This window comes from Grampus griseus, assembly GCF_964374135.1.
Source record: "Grampus griseus genome assembly, chromosome: 2".
Taxonomy (NCBI): domain Eukaryota; kingdom Metazoa; phylum Chordata; class Mammalia; order Artiodactyla; family Delphinidae; genus Grampus; species Grampus griseus.
In genome coordinates, this window is record NC_139018.1 from 40,954,921 (window position 1) to 40,962,037 (window position 7,117).

The window sequence follows — 7,117 nt, forward strand, 5'->3', positions numbered from 1 at the left end:
AATGTCAAGATTCCGTTCTTTTTCATGGCTGAATAATATTCCTGTGTATGTGTGTAGCTATCTATCTATCTACCATCATCTATCTATCTATCTATACCACATCTTCATCATAGATTCATGGACACTTGGGTTGCTTCCATATCTTGGCTATTGTAAATAGTGCTACAATGAACATAGGAGTACATATATCTTTCCAAATTAGTGTTTTCATTTTCTTTGGATGAATATCCAGAGGTGGAATTGCTGGATTTTGTGGTAGTTCTATTTTTAGCTTTTTGAGGATTTTTATTCTTTTCTAAAGTAGGCATTTACAGCTATAAATTTCCATCTTAGCACTGCCTTTGCTGAATTTCATAAGTTTTGTATGTTGTGTGTTTTTGTTTTCATTTGTCTCAACGTTTTTTCTAATTTCTCTTGTGACTTCTTTTTTGACTCATTGGTTTTTTAAGAGTATGTTGTTTAATTTCCACATATTTCTGGATTTTTCTGTTTTCCTTCTGCTATCAATTTCTGGTTTTATTCCATTGTGATCAGAAGATACTTTGTTTGATTTCAGTCTTTTTGAATTGTTAAGACATGTTTTGTGGCCTAAAATATGGTCTATGCTAGAGAATGTTCCATGTGTACTTGAGAAAAATATGTATTCTGCTATTGTTGGGCGAAGTGTTCTATATGTGTCTGTTAGGTCCAGTTGGTCTGTAGTATTGTTCAAGGCCTATATTTCTTTATTTATCTTCAATCTGGTTGTTCTATCCTTTATTGAAAATGGGGTATTGAAGTCTCCTACTGTTATTGTGTTGCTGTCTATTTCTTCTTTCAGTTTTGTCAAAGTTTGATGTTTAAACTGGCCAGTTAGGAATCATATTATTAACATAATATGAAACCATATATAATCTATTAAAGTATTAAAAAACAGAAACATCTTAGAAACATTTCCCTCCACTCTTCTGTAGCTTTTTGAAAGAGATTGCCTTGCTTAAGTTAAAGTCACAGTGATTTTTCAGGGCCTTAAATACAGCAGTGGAACCTGGTCTTAAAGATAATTTCTAAATTTTACCTCCTTTATATCATTTTTCTGGATCAACCTGGTCATTTATGATGGCTTCAGTCCAGAGGTAAATTTATGGAGAAACTACTGAAGCTTAAGCATTCTTTGACCACTTCTGATGTGTTCACATAGTTATGCTTTTGTAAAATTTGTAAGATTGAGGCATTTTAACTGTAATCAGTTAAGGCCACTTTTGTGAGGTGGTTTGGAGTAGCCAGTGGCACTTTTAGGATCCAGATGAGGGACAAGTGAGTTGGGGGCACATTTCCTTTGAGTTTAATGGCATATATTTAGGTAGCTTGCAGTTACTTGTGTGTCTAGCTAAGGCATTGTTAGGTATCAGAATGGTGTTGGAATGGCTTTCAATATGCTCCTGTGGCCCACTGTGCCTGCTCAGCCAGCAGTGTGACAGAAAAGTGTAAGTCCAGAGTCCACAGCACCAAATGAAGGTGTCCTATGGCACTGTGACAGGTAGTTCACAAGGATGCTGCCTCCTGGTATTATTAACTGAAAGGTAAATTTTTAGCACCAAATGAAAAACAGACTCTCTATGTTTGCTGCAAAATCAAAGATAATCAGCCACCAAATATCAAAGTTTATTAATGAACTTTATTTGATGATAATTTTCTCTAATTATATAAGCATGACAAACTAATATAATAATGGCTCCCCGTACATAAATATAACTATTTGTTACATTTATTTAAAAATTCATTTAACCAAAAGGAAAAAATATACTTTTCATACTTTCAAGCTTAAATTTAAAATTTGAGCTTTTTATCCATTTTTAATTGTTACAACCACCTAAATATTAGAAAGACTAAATTTTTTTATTTTAAATATTTCAAAGTTTTAGCCACTTCTCTTGAGGAAAAGGCAATGGATAGAAAGACTCTAAAATTATTTTTGTTTTGTTCCATCTCATTATGGATATAGGGAAATTAAACCGACAGGTTATCATTGCTGGACTTACTTTACTCCATGATTATAAACCAACAACCAATCAAATCTTTAACACAGTTGGCTGAAAAGCCAAGAATTTATTAAAAGGAGAAGTACAGGAATGAAAATGAGAAAATTAAAAGTCAAGTTTAAAGTAATCGTTCAAATTCACTTTAAAGAGTTAGATTTTAATCACTTGAAGAAAACTACTAGAGAAGAAAGACTTCTAGGGAACTAATGGTAGACACCAGCTTCTCCTTTTAATTATATTAATTTATTAATTCATTTGCTCACCAACTTATTGTTCAATAAGATACAATATGAAGACCTACTATGTACTGATCACTGTGCTAAATGCTGGGAATGTAGTGGTGAACCAGAAGATATGATCCCTGCCCTCATGGAGCTTCAGCCTCCAGGGATGCTTTATCTGGCAAACTAAGAAACATGCAATGGAGCCTCACAAATTGACTGCAGTTTTAAAGAGCATTTTATTATTTGTTTTTGGAGGAAAAATCTTAGTGTCAAAATGTGAAAGAAGTTCAGTTAAGATCATCACTTTGCCTTTCTGAAAAACAAGAAGAGAAACAACTTATTGTTCTATCTACACCATACTTGAGTCAACAATAAGCAACAGAGAAGCAGCATGGAGCATGGGCTACAGGAAAATATACATGTGCTTCATTGCATTCCTGCTATTGACTCACTGAATCACCTTTGGCAGCTAAGTCGACAATCAGGCTTACATTTTCTCACTTATAAAATGGAATTATCTATGAAGACTTTTAAGATAGGTGAGATAACATAGGAATGTTCAGATGAGCCACTTACTTCACACCATTATTGTACATTAGTTTATCATTGATGGTCAATAGGAAAGATAAGGAAACAATATCCTGAAATAAAGTCAAGTTCAGTGTGTTGTGTAGGTTCTGGTGTTCTTCATAAGAGACTGGGACTTTTAGCTCACTCTCAGAATATCAGAAATAAAAGTTTTCTAGCTGCCCCATTGTGTTTGGTGGTGATAGGGGGCACTGATCTGAGCCCACTTTCCCCAACAATGGAATCACATCTCCATTATCACACATGCACAGACTTTCAGGCAGCCATATTTCATAGACATGTATTAGAGAGAGCCAAAAGCAAAGAATTAACACCTGCATAAAGGATGCAAACCAGGCCATCACATTAAAGAGTATAAATTGATCAAATGAAAATGTAGTAAATGACAGCCTAATGGTCCTCATTCTGGCTTCCTAATTCTCTGTGCACTAGATGCTTTTATGCACCACTGAAGTAGAGCCATCACAACCTTCAACTAGCCCCAGTTATTCTAATTACAGCCTAATGCTCTCCAAATATGTCTGGCATAAAAGCCTGCATAACTTAACTTTCCTTAATTTTCATGGGTCAGATTGAGCACTTTTAAAAATCTGAACTATGGCGTAAGCTTATAGTACACACAAAATATACATTCTTAAGGAAAATGTGCATTTAAACTGTTTTTGGTATGGTAACCTATCTCTGTATACAGATCAGAATTTGTGAAACTAGAGGAGTTTGAAGATTAATGAGAAAATGTGATTAAACTGTATGAAAACTCTAAGTAAAAGGTATTATTAATTTCCATGTCTTAATATTTTTATTCACCATGGATGTGCAGTTTTGTCTTATTAAGACTTGGAAAAAAAATGGTCAGATAGTTGTTTCAGTATATTATCAGTATAATAATAACAATAGCTAATAAGCATTAATTGCTTTACCTGAGTTAACTCATTTCATCCTGTAACAACTCTAATCAGAAGATACTATTATTATCACTATTTTAGAGATGATGAAACCAAAGCATAGAGAAGTCGAGTAAATTGTCTCAGGCCATACAACATGTAAGTGGTAGACCTGGGATTTGAACCAAGGCAGTCTGTCTTCAGGTCATATTTTTTAACTACTGTACTAACTGCCCCTATGGGGGTAGAAATGCAAGTCAAAGCCTATTGTACCAATAAGGTTCTTAGACTGTATCTTAGCTCACAGAATGTCCATGGGGGTCAGAGAGCCAGGTGCGGGGCCATCCAGTCAGGAACAGCATTGAACATCATGCCACAGACCTGGTTCTGTAAAGCCTATTTGTTCTCCCTCAGGCCAGAACATCACACTTGAACTACCAACATCAGCCAAGCTGAATGCATGCTGCTGTTTGAATCTACTATGGCATCCCCCAGACACTGGATGTAGCCACCACCTCACCAGAATTGATTCTGCCAAGTCCCTACTTTTTTGCATCCCTAGCCTGCATCCAAGTCCAGCCTTTGTGGCTGATAATGATTACAGAAAATACATCCTGCAAAGACATTACAGGCAATGCATTTGTTTCAGGTGAAGCAATCATGTAAACCTTTGAGAAAGAAAGCAATTTTTGATGGTTGATTATGTGTCACCGCCGAGAGGAATTTAAAGTCACCAAGAACATCTCCATTAATTAGGCACAATCAAGCTGTAGAGATAATGGAAAACAGGAGTGTTTCTTCGAGAATGTATTTTCCATTCAGATCAGCAAAAAGTATATCTGAAAATCCTCAGAGGAAGTGAGTAATCACAGGCAATATCTACTGAGTCTACATCTTTCTTTGCACTGTTTCCCTTCATATGACGCTAATGGAGAAAAAATAGTTTTTTGTTTAAGTGTAAAGACTAAATAATGATAAATTGGTTGCCTGAAGTGTGGTAAAAAAAAAGAAACAAATGGATGTGTGGCATTAACAGAGTTAATTATAGATGCAGATTAAAAGGCAAGATTAAGTAGTGGAAGAAAAGCAGAGAGTCACCTTCGGCCCAGACCCGCCAAGCAGCAGCGGTCAGTCACCTAGCAACAAGTTTCCTATCCCCGCTGTGCTCTTTAATTCAGCAAATCTGCTCAGGATGGCAGGCTGTTCTCCTGACAAAACGCATTATGTAGGAGACGGAGGGATACAAAAATCCACTGTACACAGCACTGTGCTCCCTATTGACCACTGATCCTTTCTCTCAATCCACAAAAGAGGCTCACATAATGCCCTGAAAGGAGAAGAGTCTCCACAGAGAAAACATTTGCTTGTAATTGAGATTGACTACATAATGAAAATGATGTTCTTTTTAAAATTCTGCTTGTTGAGGCCACACTTTTTGTCTCCTGGCACTCAAAACACATCCCCGCTGGGAAAAGGGGCAAACATTGTAAAAACTCAAAACTGTGATTTTTTTTCTTTGCATTGAAAACACCCATTCTATAACAAAATGGCCAGGTCTCTCTCCTTAGGACTTAAACAAGTGATAAGAAGGTAAACAGGAAAACTTCTTTTCAGAGTTTCTGTCACAAATGCTCGCTTTGCTGAAGGCACAAAGGCGATGCATGCTCATTCATTTGCGCAACTAGACAAAAATGGTAGATAGAATTTTGATTTCTTGATTGTGCCCTCTATGAAAAGACCATAAATTGCTGGTCAAAACTCAGTCACCATTGCAAATATGTGGGTTGAAGCACCTATTAAATTCTTAACCTGGCTCAGAGGGAGAGACAGAGACAAGGAGAGGGCAGAATAGCTCATTTCCTTAATCTAGAGGACACCATTAAAGTGACCTGTGTATGGCTTAAGTTGATTTCCTGTAAAAAGATTATGTTGGGATCTTTGTGAAGACTGATCCAGCAAAATCAACTGTTTTAAAACTAGATCATTAAATCTATTAATTTTGAAATAATACTGAAATTATTTTTAAATGATTAGCAAACATTAATTTACATGTCTGGGTTCAAAGACTTTATTATACAAAATAAATGACTTTCACAAAAAACAAATGATTTTCCTACACATTATTAAAATTCTCTTACTGGAACATGCATTCAACAAACATTTACAAGGCACCTACCTGTGCCAGGCACTGTTCTAGATGCTGGGGATCCAAAGATGAAACATACAGAATCCCAGCACTCAACAGAAACTGAGGAATATCACACAACTACAGCATGGTGTGAAGGGCATTGGGATAGAGTTTGGCACAGGGTGTAAGGGAGCACCTAGAGTGTTATATGGCCCAGAATGTAGGGGGAGTGAAATGTAGGGGGATGTGTGGTTAGAGATTGTCCAAGTGAAAGAGAAGTTCTTGGCAGAGAGAACCTTGTACAAAGATTCTAAAAAGAGAAAGAGCATGGTGTTTTGAGTGACTGAGAGAAGTTCAATATGGGGGAGGCTGGAGGTGTAGAGGTATTCAAGGACAAGATCACATGTAGCCTCGTGAGCCAGGCTAAGGACTTTTCTTGAAAGGAGTGAGGAAATGTTGATAGATCTTACTCAGGGGTGATTAGATTTGCAGTGACATTCACAGGTAATTTTTTTTTGAAGAATAGTTGATTTACAATATTGTGTTAGTTTTAGGTGTACAGCAAAGTGATTCAGATATATGCGTGTGTGTATACATATATGTGTCTGTGTGTATGTATATATATATTCTTTTTTTATTCTTTTCCAGTGTAGGTTATTACACAGGTGATTTTTATTTCTTCTTCCTGAGGAAAGCTCTCAGATAATAAAGGAATGCAAATTCCCCATTTTAAGTTACCATTTAGGTTAGATGATGGAGTTCAGATTTTGCTGAAAACTCTGATGGGAAAAGAGGATTGTTGGTTTTATTGAATGGTTGAAAGAGAAAAATAATACTTCAGTTTTCAGGGAATAGTGAGGTAGTGAGTCCTTGATGTTACTGAGGCTGCACCAAGTTGGCACAGAGTGAAACAGACATTTGTGCATCATTATTTTTTCTTTTTATACATTTATTTATTTATTTTTGGCTGTGTTGGGTCTTCATTGTTACGTGCGGGCTTCCTCTAGTTGTGGTGAACGGGGCTACTCTTCATTGCGGTGTGCAGGCTTCTCATTGTGGTGGCTTCTTTTGTTGCGGAGCACCGGCTGTAGGCACGCGGGCTTCAGTACTTGTGGCATGCGGGCTCAGTAGTTGTGGCTTGCGGGCTCAAGAGCACAGGCTCAGTAGTTGTGGTGCACGAGCTTAGTTGCTCTGTGACATGTAGGATCTTCCCGGACCAGGGCTTGAACCAGTGTCCCCTGCATTGGCAGGCAGATTCTTAACCACTGCGCC